This window comes from Camelus dromedarius, chromosome 13 (assembly GCF_036321535.1).
Source record: "Camelus dromedarius isolate mCamDro1 chromosome 13, mCamDro1.pat, whole genome shotgun sequence".
Lineage (NCBI taxonomy): Eukaryota > Metazoa > Chordata > Mammalia > Artiodactyla > Camelidae > Camelus > Camelus dromedarius.
The window spans coordinates 62524708-62540450 of record NC_087448.1 but is presented as its reverse complement, the minus strand read 5'-3'; the positions used below and the strand labels follow the sequence as shown (position 1 = coordinate 62540450).

Sequence of the window (15743 nt, the reverse complement as noted above, 5' to 3'; positions counted from 1 at the left end):
AAAAAATCTGCTCTCTTAAGAGCTTTGCAACAAGTGTACCGCAAACGGACCAATATTACACCTTAAACCCAAAAGCTTTCTCCTTCGACAGCCTTCCTCATCTATTCTTCACCATCAGCGCAACGTATGCTGAGCCCCCACTGCCTTCATCCATCCTGGGGACTTTGCAGAATGAAGACAAGCCTTTCAGTTCTAAAAAAGCAATCAATGTACAGCACTTGGCCAAATAAAATTTACACGTTGCTGTTTGCTATTTTATGATATTCTTACCTTCTCCTTAATATTTGGGGGTGGATGACTGCCACATGGTAAAGAAAAGTAAGAGAGAAGAACTATTTTGGAAAATGTGAAAAGGGAAAAGCAAGCTTTGTTCCTAAAATGAAGAAGCACAGAAATGAGAAAAAGGTATGAGGAGGGCACTGAAGAACACATCTTTCATGACTAATTTTCTGTTAAGTCCTCCTTTTGACATAAGAGAAATAAACACAGGTTGTTCAGGCTTGTATATCCATTCCTGCAATCCCCCTGTTGCATAGTCCATGCTGGAAGTTCAGAGACGTTTATAATTCTGTCCCCCAAATATTTTTATTATCGTTTTTGAGTAATTTGAGAGTAGGTTGCATGTCATGCCTCTTTACCCCTTAATGCTTCAGTTTGTGTTTCCCAAAAACAAAGCTGTTGTACAGTTACCAAATTCAGAAATGTATTTTGATGTATTTTTATCTGCTACTATGGAGTCAGTACTCCAATTCAGGGGTTGTCCCAGAAAGTACTTAATAGCATTTTTTTTTTCCTTAACAAGATCCAGTCCAGAATGAAAAGTTACATTTAACCAGTTATATCTTTTTGTTTTCCTTTATTCTGGGACAGTTTCTCAGCCTTTGTTTATCTTTAATGATTTTGACACTTTTGACGAATTAGGCCAGATATCTCATAGAGTGTCTGTGGATTTGGGTTTGTGTGATAGTTCATGATTTTTCACTGGAATGTGACCTAAATGACATTTTGTCCATCTTGGGATATTAAATCCAGAGACACAGAATGTCTGTTTTTTCCTTATTGGTGATGTTAACTTTAATCATTTGATTAAGGTATTGTCCAGTTTCTCCACTGTACAGTTATTAATTTTCCTTTTGTGATTATTAACTATTTTATGGGGAGATATTTGACACCACATTTTCTCCCTAGATTTAGCATCCATTAATGACTCCTACCTTGATCAGTTTTAACTATGATGTTTGCAAAATAATGATGTGTTTAAAATTCTAGCATTCCTCCAACATTTATTAGTCAGAATTATACTATGAGAAAGAGTTTTCCCTTCTCACTCTTTCATTAATTCACTCATTCATTCATTAGCAGTATCATCTCATGGGTTCTTATTTTATTCAATGAATTGTAATTTGCCACCATTTCTCAGACTTAGCCAGTGGGAGCTCCTTCAATTTTCCTTTTCTATCTCTTTTTATTAAGGAATTTATGTATATACAGTAAAACTCTCCCATTTAATTTATACAGGGAGTCCATCACCACAACCAAGATTAGAACAGTTCATTTATCCTAGAACATTTTTGTACCCATAGCAGCTGGTTCCTTCTCACCAGCTCCAGTTCCTGGCAACCACTGATATGTTGCCTTTTTCTAAAAGTTCAAGTAAATGAAATCAACTTGAATCCCATTTGGTAAGGATTTTTTAAAAAATGCCCATTGCTAGATTTGCTAACATTTCGTTTAGGATTTTAACATGCATATTCATGTGTGAGATTGTATTTAAATTTTCTTTCTCATTTTGTCCTTGACAAGTTTGGGAGCCAAGCTTCTGTGCCCTCATAAAATTATGTGGCAAGTACCCCTTTTTTACAATTTCCCCAAAGAATGTATAAGATACTAGAATAATCCATTCCTTGAAAAGTGCACAGAACTCACCTGTCTGGGCCTGGTATCTTTCTTCTGAGAAGATTTTAAACTACTGATTCAATTTATTCAATTATTATAAGATTCTTCAGGCTTTTTATTTCTCTCTGAGTCAGAATTGGTCAATTATTTCATACTAGGCCTCTGACTATTAGAGCTTCAAGATTTAATGACACAAAGTTATTCATCGTATGCTCTTTGAATTTTGTAATGCCTGCTTTATCTGTAATTATGTTCTCTTTTTAAAATTACTAATATAGCTTATTCATACCAATTTTTTTGATGGAAGTTTGTCAGAGATTTATAATTTTTACAGAGTGTGTGTTTTAAGACCCAGATAGTGAATGTGTTAATACTCTCTATTATATACCTGTTTTCCATTTAAAAACATAGTGGAGAGGATAAAAATTCTTTAAAGGATCTCTTTTCTGGCAAGTGGATTTTTTTTTTTTTTGACCCATTTTTTAAATAATACAGTCATCTCCATGCTCCTGACCTCATGTCACATCTTACCTTCAGCTTTGCCTCTTTGAGTGGTCCTAGGGCTTTGTTTGGTTCCAAGTCATCTCCAAAGCTCCCCTTTTGCCCCCAGGACAGACACATTCTGGGTTAAAAAGTTACTTCTCACACATTTGCTTTCAGCTCATTTTTTTTTTTCCTGGTAGGTGTTTTACGTACGTCCTGCAAGCTCATCAATGAATTTTAAATTGTGCTTGTTATGATTTATCCAGGGGATATTATGAGATGAGGATTTTTAAAACTACCTAGTTTGTATGCACTTAGGATCTGAAATCTATTGAATTAAAGACAAATTTAAACTGAAAATAAAATTAGAAAAGAAAAATGATTCTGTGTAGCAGGGCTATTCAGTAGAACCAAAATGTGAGCCACATATGTAACCTTCAATTCTCTGGTAGCTACGTTAAAAAATGGGAAAGAAATAGGTGAAATTAGTTTTAAAAATATATTTTATTTGACCCTGTATATCCAAGATATTACTATTTCATCATAATCAGCATAAAAATTATTAATGAAATAGTTTACATGTTTTTGCACTTAGTCTTCCAAAGGTATGTATCTTTATACTTATGCAACAGTTCGACTTGGACTAGTTATATTTCAAGTGATCAATGTCATACGACATTCGTGGCTATAATACTAGGTAGTGCAGTCTATGGTGTCTTCACCATGTTTTTAATACACCTATCTAGCTTTTCTCTGTATATACTTAGTCTCTCAAGTCTTTTCCTGATAATATCTTTGTCTTTGCCTTTAGAAAATTATTCTTAGTTTCTCCATATGTAAAGATAGAAAAATTTTACAAGTTTCTTGTGTTTAATAACTTTAATTTATATAAGACCTTGATATTATCAAAATATTTTTTATTGTTCTAACAACTATGCTTTGTTAAAGGCTACTGCAAACCAAGAATGGAAGCAATGTTTCACTTTCAGAGTTTAAAGCTTTGGAATGAAAAGAAGTAGCCATTTGATGTGCTTAGAATTTGTATCCGTTATGATAAAATGGGGGAGCAAAATACTTCAGAATCTTTTTTTTTTCTTTTTGCGAGTGCTGTATTTTAGGAGCTGAAAGATGACTCCACTTTTCATGCTCTTGGGTTTAAGGGATAACTTCATAGTTGTTATCACACTGAATATATTTAATCATTTATTTCACTGGATGTTAAGAAAGCAAATGATCTATTGCATATAGAACCCACCATGTACTGGGCTCTGTTTTAGGGAGAGAGAAGTAGGAATAATTCCTTCCTGCCATTGTGGAACATCTCACAGTGGACTGTGGTTCCAAGTATTGCAACAGACATAATTAATGTTATTATTTATATGTTTATCTAATTATGTATAGTACCCTTAGGTAGATTATAGCATGAAATAGAAGATGTACAATTCTGCCTATGTATATTAAGACATTGACAGAGATTTTCATAGAAAGGCTGTACTTGATCCAGGTCTTGAATAATGTTCAAAATCGTAAAGGTACACTTTTTGTCAGTAACCCCTGAATAAGTTTAACACATGGGGGCTGAGTGATATTCCTAATGCATCCATTTAATTATACCTAAATTTTGAAGATATTTACTTATTTGCTTCAGTTTCTCTTTTAGAAACAGCTATGATCATCCAGAAAGCAAAGTAAAACATTTCAGAATGATTAAACATTTTTGCCTTTTTTGAAAACAGAAAAGTGTAATAGTTGCTTTTAAAAAATGATTTTTTTCCTAAGGAGGAAAGATATTCATTTCTTTCAGTCAGATGATGACTGAAAATAATTGACTCAAGATTTATGGAGTAACAACACTATGCAACATCTTTCTTCATATATAAGGGCTGTTTTAAGAAACTTAATTTCTGCTTCTTCATTCTTATATTTCCTTTGATTAATTGGTACAAAATCATCCCAATCCTTCTTCAGAATTTATGGACAATATCTTCTTTTCTTCCTTCCTTTCTTTCTTATTTTCTTTCTTTCAACCAAAAACCAAGTGTGGTTCCTTAGTGTGAAGATTACAGCTCCTTAAGTGGGTCAGGTATGTCTCAGTGATAGTCCTCTTGAGAAAAGGCAAGTCACAGACATTTTTACCAGGATGGAAAATGCATGGAATAGAGCAAGTTGCCCGTCTTTGACCTTCAGTCATTTTTTAACAGTCAAGGAAAGTGGTTAGTATTCCAATTAACACCTTTGAGAAACTGCTAGCAATGAATGAGTAGCACACCAATGAATGAAGGTGAATCCTACTCAGTACATCCTGTGCAAAACAATCTTTTCGTCAGGGAAAATCAAAAGCTACAAACAAAACAAAAAAAACCAAAACTCAGAGTGGAGAGAACAACCAGGAGACTATAACATCAAGGCATTTCAAATGCCCGAACAAAGGCGCAGCGGAGTTATTTCAAAGACATTGCAAACCTTTGATCTGACTGTGGCGAGGACCAGTCTCATCTGGCCAGTGGGTAAGGAGATCACTGCCTGCCGGGGTCTGTGCAATGCAGCAGCTCTTTGGAACAGGAAGATAAGCAAAGCAAACTACTCCCTTTATGTAGATGGTGCTCAAAAGAAAAGACTGTGTGTCATTTTGGGTGGAGTCACAGAGCCTTAACAGTGGTTTGATACTGGATTTTGAAAGCTCTTCAAGTATATATTTACATTGAAAACTATAATAACAAACAGTCATTTAGCATCGAACTTTCCTAAAAGTGATTATTGAAGGGAAAACTGCATAGTATGACACAACTCTACTAAAACCAAACTACATAATTATCTCTTGACCCCTTTCACTAAAGAAACCATGTGTCTCACAGACTGAAGTTCGAAAGAGCACCATGCTAAAAGGTACTGCCCTTTCTTTCCAGCACAGTGGAGGAAGAGGCAGCAATTCAACTGGGCAGGATAAAAATGCTGGACAGTTTTCTGGCTCCTTTGAAGTCAAGTCTTGACAGCATGACTTCATTAGTTTTATTCAAGCATCATCTGTTCCCTAAATGACACATGGATTTCAATTCAAATATAAGCAAAGAAATATAATCCAAAGACAAACATAACTTGTTTGGTGATTATGCACTGTTTATAAATATTCACACCCTGGCTCTCCTCCAGGGCAAACACGAAGACCATGGAGAGCTGACTGTACGAATCACAATTATCAATTCTGATCAAGTAATTAATCTACTCGGGGACTCAAATTCCTTATGTTAAAAAAGGTGGGGAAGGAGCATTAAGTTTAGTATTAGACTGGCCTCTTCTGAAAAGTTCCATCAGGTTAAGTTACATGATTTTAAAGAATTAATATCTCAGAGATATCTCAGATGTCAAAATGAATCAGCAGACCAAACCTTGGCCATTGTGGCTATTCCAATAACTAAACGTGGGTTGGTTCCATTTTCTCCATGCCCCAGCTGCTAGTATAGTTTATCTTCTGATAGAACTACTGAGGTATTTTCATAAATGATCTCATTGACTTCAGTGTAATGCCCCAATCTGTTCTCTACACTTGCATTTTACAAAGTGTATTCTGGGAACCCTAATCCTATGAGATATTTGGTGAAGAGAAAAACAAAAGTTTCCATAGTGAAATAAGTGGGGAAAGTTGCTTATCCCCTCTCTTGGAGAAACAAAACAGAGATGAGCAAGTTAAAGATTTTGAGAAATTTAAGTATACGATTAAGTATGTTTAAATAGTTTAAATATGCTTCACTTACCATTTCCCCACATTTATTTGACCAGAAATCACTTTGAGTCAGAATTCTTAATACACCAATGTTCCTGGGAAGATTCTTTGCAAAATATTGGTCTACATTTTTGTTTGTGATCATTCTAAGATAAAAATACGACTGTGCTATATATAATTGTGCTTAAATGTTGCATTGGTTATCCACTTCGCATAGGGGCAAGTTCAAAACTACCCAGCAGGGATACAAGACTCTTCCCTGGGTACTTCTTGATCTCATTTCCAAACACTCCCTGACATGCTTTGCCTGTTTTCAAAGTCTGCTCTGCCCTCTAATACCTCCTGTGCTGTGCTCTTTGCCTGGACTCCCCTTCCCTTCATATCCTGATGGAAAATTCCTATCCAGCTGTTAGTTCCAGCTCAAGCATGGCCTCCCTGTGGAGGATTTCCTCGGCCACCACCCCAACCTTTCCCATAATCAGCAAGCTTCCTGTGCTTGTTCTTCCAGCCTTCTGGGACACCCCTTGTAGGAGTTTCTACGTGTATAGATGGTTCACGTTGCAGTTGTTTTTTGTGCCTGTCTTTTCCACTGTGATTCAGACTTCTCAACAGCAGGAGTATTTGCATAAGTATCCTTTAAAAGTGGGTTAAAGTAAGACTTTAGTAAAGTTTCTAAAAAGAACAAATTAATATATGAGGAAATTTTTCAAATACATAGTTGTAATGTAATGGAATTTCCAAACGAGTTAGATCGAATTCTCCTTGGGAAGGAGAATGTAGAAACTATCTTTATTTTTATTTGGGGGCTATTGGATTTACTTCCTGCTTTAGGGCTGTAATTTGTATTCTTGTAAGCTGATTCTATCTAGGCAAATTTATGAAAATTTGATGTGAGTTGGAAAAAACCTCAGAGATCTCCCAGTGCAGTTATTCAGACATGTAAACAATCGCAGCAACTCTGAAAAGTCTGTTATAGCCTTTGCACTGGGTATATGGGGAGCCCAGAAGATCAGGATATAGCTATTTGTTGCGGAATGTAGGCGGAATGGTGGCCAGGACAACATCTAATAGACTGTGATATTAAGCATAACCGCAGGGAGTATTTAATTCATCATGCTTAGAAACAAATGCAAAAGCTGAAGAGGTATTTTCATTTTATGATAATGCTGGAATGCAGTGTTGAGAATAAGATCAGCGTTTCCATTACTACAGAATACTCAGTAAAGCTAAAGCCAAAGCTAAAATGTAACTCTGCTGCAGCAAAATAGACTGTCTCTGCTCAATACCCTTGTTTATCTTCCTGTATCAAAGTGATAAATGAATTTCTAACTACCTTTGAGATTTCATAACTCTCAGAAGCAATGCTTTTCTATTTTAAGATGATTTCAAAGAAAAATCAAATATTCCAAAAACCATGTAGGCAGTGCTTAGAATTTGTAGGCAAACAAATGAATCTCTTTACAATTAATTATAAAAGAGAAAAAAAAGCTCACCTTCTTCCTGTTCTTCCTCCAATGTTTTTTTTTTTTTTTTTTTGCTTCAGAAAACTGGACATGGTTCAGTAAAGATACCCCCTTACAGAAACATTTCCCAGTGATGACAGTGTTTGATAGGCTGTGATTCAAGCCCTCCTGATTGGTGAAATATGCTGCTTTTAGACTGAAAAATGATGTTACTATATCATGTCAGCCATGCACTTTGAGTCCCTTCCTGCATGGAAAAGGGTTATACCAAGCCATCTGCTCAGATGCTTTCAGGAAAAGCAAGACTCATTAATTTTTCTCTTTAACAAGAATGCATTGAGCTCTGCTTTGTGTTCGGCATTGCACTAGAATACAGTGATGAATGAAGATTGTTCCTGACATCATAGTGGGGGAAAGGAAAAAATCGTTTTTGCAATGCAATGGTATGATGTTATTCCAGGAGTGAGGATAAGATGTTATGGGAGTACACAGTGGAACCTCTAATCTAGCCCTGGGAAGCATTCAGATGGGGAACATTCTTTAAGGCAACACAGATCAGAATAGCTCACTGACTATCTGTGTTAGATGTCCAGTTTGTGGCTGGGTCACATAGTCCTTCTCTATCAGCCTGTTCAGCAGCTTGACCTTATTAGAATGATGCTAAACTGACTCCGCTGTGGGATGTTGCTTCGTACTCTTCATAGCAATATACAGTTAGAGTTACATCTGCTTATGAAACTAGGGAGTTTTTGTTTCTTTCTTATCAAAAGAAATCTGTGTTTTAGCACATTTTATGAGAAACAAAGAGGAATAAGGAAGCTTTGGAGTGATGGATGTGTTCATTATCTTAATTATGTGATGGTTTCACAGGTGTATACATATGTCAAAACTTATCAAATTGTACAATTTACATGTGTGCACTTTATTGTGTGTTGGGTACACTTCGAAAATCTTGAAAATAATATGTTAGGTACACCACTGCTAAACAAATCTAAGAGATCACTGATATTTTAATAAACAATTTCTACTAATCAGGGACTTAAATTCACTGGATTTCATGTCTCTCAGGTCTGTCTTCTATTTCCAAATGCATCAAGGGCTGCACTAGATTAGAGTCCAGAACTCATCTACACAGAGAGAAAGGCTCTGCTCACTGGCGCCCCTGCAGGGGAGGAGGTATTACTTTGGGTAGAGGCGGCAGTTGATAAGTAGTGAACTGCAGCTAATTCCTTGGAAAATTTTCAGAACTGGAAGCCAACACAAAATAATTTGGAGCTTGTTTCTAGCTGGCATCAATTTGCAGCAAAATATCAGGGCTAAAGGCCAGGAATGGAAAGATGGGTAGTTTGGAATAATGGTGCTAGAGACTGACTACAGGAGGCTAGTTCAACAGGGGCTTGCTTTCTTGATCATTTATAGACATCAATGCAGCACAAGGAAATAAATTAATGTGGGATGAAGGGATGCGTATGGGTGCAGGTTAAGACTTCCCCATATCCTTTCCAATCCTCAGAGACCAGATGACTCAAAGATTAGGTGGAAAAAAAGGAAACAAATGAGTCACTACAGACGTTCCTGTAACTTTCCATTCTTATTGCCAGAATTGTCCCTTAATGCCTCAATGGCTCTAGCTTAATAAAACAGGAAGTTCTGATGCCATTAGGGGACTTTTGTGTGCGTAATGATAGGGTACTTCATGTCTCTGAGGCAGCAGGGGAGGAGGGGCCTCCCTGACACTTGGTACAATGTTTCTCCTTCCCCCTACTTTCCTACCCAGGTCAAGAAATCCCCTGCATACCTTGTAGCTGGCACTTCACTTTCCTGTTAGACAGGGTATACAGCTCACCTGGCCTGGCTCAGACCAGGCAAGGGTCAACTCAACCCCTCTGCTCACCCCTTTCAGAGTTCTTATCACTCTGGGTATAAATGCCTATTCTCTCATCTACATTCTCCATGAAGTATGTGCTTGTTCAGAGGAGGGAGCAAGTCTACTCTGCACACTGTTGTGTCCCTAACACAGGGATAGGTATGCAGTAGGTGCTCAATAAATATTGCTAAATGGATGGATGGATGGGTGGGTAAAATCTTTCTTATATGTACTTTGCTGTAGTTCCAAACATGTGGATTGACTTATCTATGTTTCACCAACATTACAGTTGGTAGTCCATAGCAATCAAAAACAATGAATGGAACTAAACAACTCAGTTGGCAAAAATGTTGTCTTCATCCCATTGAGATTTATAAATGATCCCCAGACAAGATCTCAGCAGTTAAAGGGACTCCAAAGCAGGGAAATCAGTAGTCACTTTACACATTCAGAAATGCCACTCAGGAAGACGTATCACTTCCTTCCCTTGACATTGGAAAAGCTCCTAAACCACCCTTAGTAATTTTAGTCAATGAAATTCAATCTCATCTAAACACAGAAAGGTTTTAAATTATGGGCTAGTTTTAAATTATAAATAGAACACTTGAAAGTTTCAGGGTAACTGGAATTCTTTCAGAGACGTGTCTCTCCTTAAGGTACATTGGTTTATTGCCTCAAATTAATAGAGGTTATGCATCAAACAATGGGCAAAGTATTTTGGGGGCAATCAGTGTAGCTTAGTGGAAGACATTGCTACATCAGAGGTATTCTGCACTCACCTGCCTAATTCTGTGCTTTTAAGAATGTTCTCCAGGCCCTTCCGAACCCCCTTCCCAACCATGCCCCTCCCCATGGGGTAAAAACTCATCTCTTATAACTCGGCTCAAGAATCACTTTCTCTAAGAAGCCTTTCCAGACACTGACCCTGCTTTTACCCAACCTGCCCTTACAACTGAACTCTCTTCTTTGTGCTTCTGCTTTTTCTTGTCCAGATGTCAGTTATAGCAGCTGTAACATACACATCCCTTTACCAGACCATAAACCAGGCTCTTAAGTGTGGGAATATTGTTTTATTCAATATTATATTGTCAGCAAAAATGACTATAGTCCTCCCTTTCCAGCAGTCAGTAATGTATTTTTTTTCTTTTTGAACTATTTTTAAATTCTAAATACTTTTATTTTGAAATAATTTTAGATTTAAAGAAAGTTGCAAAACCAGTACAGATAGTTTCTGTGTTTCTGTGTTCCATTCATCCAGCTTCTCCTGATGTTCACATCTTCCATAACTATGGTACCATTCCCAATATTAAGAAATTAACATCGGCACAATACCGTTAAGTACAGATTTTATTTGCATTTCACCAGTTTCCATTGAAAAACTTTGTCCTTTTTCTTTTCCAGAATCCAGTGTAGCGTACCAAATTGCATTTACTTGTCTCCTCCAAACTGTGATAATTCCTCTGTCTTTCCTATTTCACTATTCTCATGAGAATAGTGAGGAAGAGCAAGGTTTGGTGAAAATGTCAGGAATGCAGTACATGCAGGATATGGGTGTTAATTAGACATCCAAGTAGAGATGGGAAGTAAGAAGCTGGACATTTAAGTCTGAAGTTCAGGAGGAGGTTTGTACTAAATATATAAATCTGGGAGGTATCACTACTTACAGGATCTTTAGAGCCCTGAGAATAGATCAAGTCGCCAGTGCAGGGGGCACAGGTGGAGAGGAGCACAAGGTCAAGGACCAAGCTGGATGGCACCAGGTCAGAGGTCAGGGAGCTGGGGCAAAGCCAGCAAAGATGGATGAAAAGGGACAGCCAGAGTGGAATGAGGAGTGTGCATGTTCCTTCAGTGGTAGTCAGGGAAGGCAGTTTTCTACTGTTTAGGAAAAAAACTCTTTTTTTTTCCCTTCTTTTACTTTCTACTACTCAAATTCTCAGACACTTCTAACACCAGATGTGCGGGTTTTCCACACCACATAGTCCTGACACTGACTGCCTAGAGTTAGCATTGACCCCATAAGTTAAGGGCTCAGTCCCACAGACTGCCCCTACTTCAGACACCAATCGCATATAGTAAGTCCCCCAGTTACCAACTTCTGCCTGACTTGGTTTCCATGACCTCTTCCTTGGGATCAATCATTTGCTAGAACAGTTCACAGAACTCAAGGAAGCACTTGTGTTTACCAGCTTATGACATAATAAAGGATATGATAAAGGATACAGATGAACCCTCAGATGGAAAGATGCATAGGGCAAGGCCTGGGAGGGTCCCAAATACAGAAGTTTCTATCCCCCTGGTGTCCCTTCTGGCATGAAGATGTATTCACCCACCTAGAAGCTCTCAGAACACTTTACTTTTGGGGTTTTTATGGAAGCTTCATTATGTAGGCAGAATTGATTATTAACTCCATTTCCAACTCCTCTCCCCTCTCCAGGGAATGGGAGGTGGGGCTGAACTTGCCAAGCTTCTAATCATGGTTTGGTCCTTCTGGTGACCGTCCCTATCCAGGAGCTTATCGAGTTGCTTCACTAGAACAAAAGATATTCCTATCACACAGGAAATTCCAAAGGATTTAGGAGTTCTGTGTCACATGCTCCTTAGGAAATCACAAAGGTTTTAGGAGCTCTGTGTCAGGAACAAGGGCAGAAATCACCATATGTTTTTTCTATTATTTCAAGACCACTTATGGAAAAAACACTGGTCTATTTCCTTAATGTAGCACAGCCTCCATCCCCTTGCATGAAATAGAAAGGATGTCTGTGGGCTTTAGTCCAAAGGTATCAGTGAGCGTATCAGTGGCATCACTTACCATGGCACAGGAAGAATCATGATTGATAAAGAATGAGGGAAAAAGTTCTTATTTTGTAAAAATGTATCTGTTAACCTCTTACAATAGAGAAGAAAGACAAAATGGTTGTGTGTTTCTACTTTGAGTGGTTTGGGTTGCGGATCTGTCCCCAACGAGTGTTCCTTACTCCTATTAGTCCACATAGACTGGAATTGCAGAATGGGGTCTTCTCACACCAGAGCATCTCAGACGACCAAGGGGCTGTCCTGGAGGATGATTCTGGGTCAAGGCTGCTTCTGGGTTCCCTGCTTCACTGCTGGTACTTCTCAGGAGACCCTGATGGCACTAACACCTGACCTCTTTTCACCTTCAGTCTTCAATCTGTTACTTCAGTCTCCCTAGATGTGCCAAAAACAGAGATGTCCAGTTATACCAACGAGTTTATACCAAAAAGTTTACCCCTCAACTAAATCAAGAGAAAGAGAGAAAGAGAGGAAAAAGGAAAAACAAAACCCTGATGAGGTCAAAATTTAAAGCTGCAGAATCAGAAAAGCTTACCATAAAGCATACAGTGAATTCAAAGCATCCCAGCCAAAGGCAGAATGTGTATGTCTCCAGAAGGAACTCACCCTACAGAGCAGCTTGGTGTTTGGCAGTGGCAAATCCACACCTGCTAGAAGCAACAGGGAACCCGAGTTCAGGAGCACAGCCTTCTCTTACTCGGAGCAAAAGGAAGAGCTTGCAAAGAATACACAGTATCTGCCAACTACACATTTGCATCAAAACTCTTTAAAATCAACTAGGAAAGCAAACAAATGTTTCTGCATCTGGAAGAACAAAGGGTGTAGTCTTGTAGGGAAATATTTTATTTGCATGAATATACAAACCCTGTAGTAAATTCTTTGTTCAAACCTCTGTGGAGAACTACTAAGCAAATAGACAGAAGCAAAATAGGAAGTGAAACGCTTCGGTTGCATCCGTTCTTTGAAGAATATGTTAATTTCTTAGATATTGGGCAAAAGTTCAGAAGGCTTCTAGAAGAAGCAACGTAGTACCTCGGAGGTTGTCTTCCTGGGATCAGAAGCTGGGTGAAGTCATTGATCTTAGGCCACCAGGGGCTGGCAGCATCACCCCACAGGCGCTGCCTCTCATAGTTGGGAGAGGCGTCCACCCACCCACTGCTACCAGTGCTTTTATGGTCTTTCTGAGACTCAAGCCTTCCTCACTCTTTAATTTTTTTTTTTTATGGACGTATAGTTGACTTACAATGTTGTGTTAGTTTCTGGTGTACTGCATAGTAGTTTAGTTATACATATCTATCTATCTATCTATCTATTTATACATATATTCTTTTTCAAATTATTTTTAATTATAAGGAGCTACATTCAATATCTTGTAAGAGATATTTTTTAAACGATAGGCAGAGAGTTCCTCAAGAATAATTTGTTTCTAGTCTTATTTGTTTTCTAGAAGTGCCACTTAATAATTGTGTGATTTTACACAAGCCATAACCTTTCTCTCGGCCTTGGTTTCCTCAACTTTAAATTGGCAATAATTACACATGCGCTAAGAGAAAGAATGAGGATACTGTGAACTCCAGCATGTGAAAGAGCCTAGCAGAGAGCCTGGAATATACAGATACTTTGTAAATCTTTGTTTTGTAAAGCAGTAAGAATGCATAAATATTTAAAAGAGACTAACTATTTCCCAAGTGAGGAATAACTGAGGAAATAGTGCTCCCACATGATCAATTGGGAGCACTATTTTAAAATGAGATCAATGATATCTTGAAAACAAAATCCAGAACAAGATGCTCCATAGGTAACTAATGCATTTTAATATTTATGGAAAGCAGACACCACCAGTTTTGCTACTTCTGTTTCCAGATTTCACAGAAATGCAAATTATGTAATTTATCTTTTAAATTCAAGGCCAGTCTAGCCATTTCTTCCTCCTATGGTCTGGAATGACAAAATTGTTCAGACTCAGATGAACAGGACTGGTTGCTTTTTTGGCAAGACAATTCAGTGCCAGTTATGCATTTCATATTTAGTGTTTATTGTTATTTCAAAATCTGATTTAGAGAACATAAAAAATATTGAACAGAATGCATTTTTAATAAACCTCGAGACTCTTGAGAAACTTTCATAACAAAATTAACGCAGCCTATGGGACAGAAAGTTGGCACCAAATGAACTCATGACTGAAAGTGTGTTTGTATGTTATTGTTTGTGTTTATTTTTAGACAAATAGAGCTGCTAATATTGACTTCCACTCAACAAATTCAATGTTTCCATTTCCTATAATTCATTCAGTGGCACTAAGAGTTGCCACTTGTAAAACAATCATTATATGTCAGACTTTATGTAATTTATGTCATTTGATCCTCACCACAAACTTATGAGTACTTTTTATTATCTAGTTTGACATGCAAAATCATGTCTCATAGCTTGTGGCTCCTGGGATCAGTTCAAGTAGAAGAGTGGGAGACAACATAGTAACAAGACATTGCGTAGGATAAGCATAAATTTGTTAAAGTTTGAGCATTATTTTAGTTTTTTTCTTAAGTAAAAAATAGAAAGTTTTCCCCTGAGAAAAATTTTGATAAGGAGTATATTTGAAAAATTAGACTTTAGGACTTCTGCTTCCATCCATGAAGGGTTAACTGTTATGGACTTGGCTCTTCCACCACCACAGTTGGAAAATTAAGCAAAGTATAGAAAATAATTACTTTCAAACCTTGAACAATAGGCAATGTGATTCCAACACAAGGGAGGTAAATGAGATGAGCCCTATAATTGTTCCAATCAGGAGGCAGTTTCAAGGTGTAATACAAGAAGGAGGACCCAAACAAAGCCCAGAGTTTTACTAAATTGAGAAGACAGACATCAGAATTCAGGCAGTTAACATTGGAAGGGAAGGGAAGAAAACCAGAGGGAGCAGATAATAGAGAGAGTCAGGGACAGAGATATAAAGAGGGAAGGAAATAAGAGTACTGAGAAGCTTCAGCAGAACTTCTTTTGCTGAGTATCAACGAGTTCATGTAAAGGTCGAAGTTCTGTGAGGCTGAGGAAGAAAGCAGTAGACAGAATAACTCCCAGAGTTCACATAGGATCCTCAATACTTGAGCATCAGGTAGAATGTTCAGGAAGATGTTGCTTCAGTAATTGGGCTAAATGAGGCCTGGACTAAAGGTTGCTCTAGACCTGCTTTAGCCAAACTTAAAAGCAAGTGTTGAAAGAACCAAACTGATTTCAAAGAAATTAACTACATGCCAGACAAATTCCCGCAATATAAAATTTTCAATATCTGGCAATCAGTAAAAAATTAGCAGGAAAGTAGAAAAGCAGAAAAATATGACCCATAATCAATTAAAAGAAACAGACCTAGAAATGGCAAAGACGATGTTATCACAAAGGCCTTAAAATAGCTATTATAAATATGCTCCATATGCTCAAAGTGTAGAAGGAAACATGAACATGTTGAGAGGAGAAATGGAAGACAGATTAAGAAAAAAGAACTGAA

General features: G+C 37.5%; 1 long non-coding RNA gene across 3 annotated transcripts in view; it reads left to right on the top strand.

The window, feature by feature from the left end:
• LOC116157178 (uncharacterized) overlaps nt 1-15743 on the top strand; it is a 302223-nt gene that overhangs the window by 95140 nt on the left and 191340 nt on the right. The window contains exon 1 of one of the 3 annotated variants that reach the window (XR_010383641.1): nt 6635-6742. The exons of 1 other annotated variant lie outside the window; for it this stretch is intronic. This is a non-coding gene — a long non-coding RNA (uncharacterized LOC116157178). Of the gene's footprint in view, nt 1-6634; nt 6743-7910; nt 8007-15743 lie in introns of those variants that run through there. One more of the 3 variants, XR_010383640.1, reaches the window with a different exon arrangement.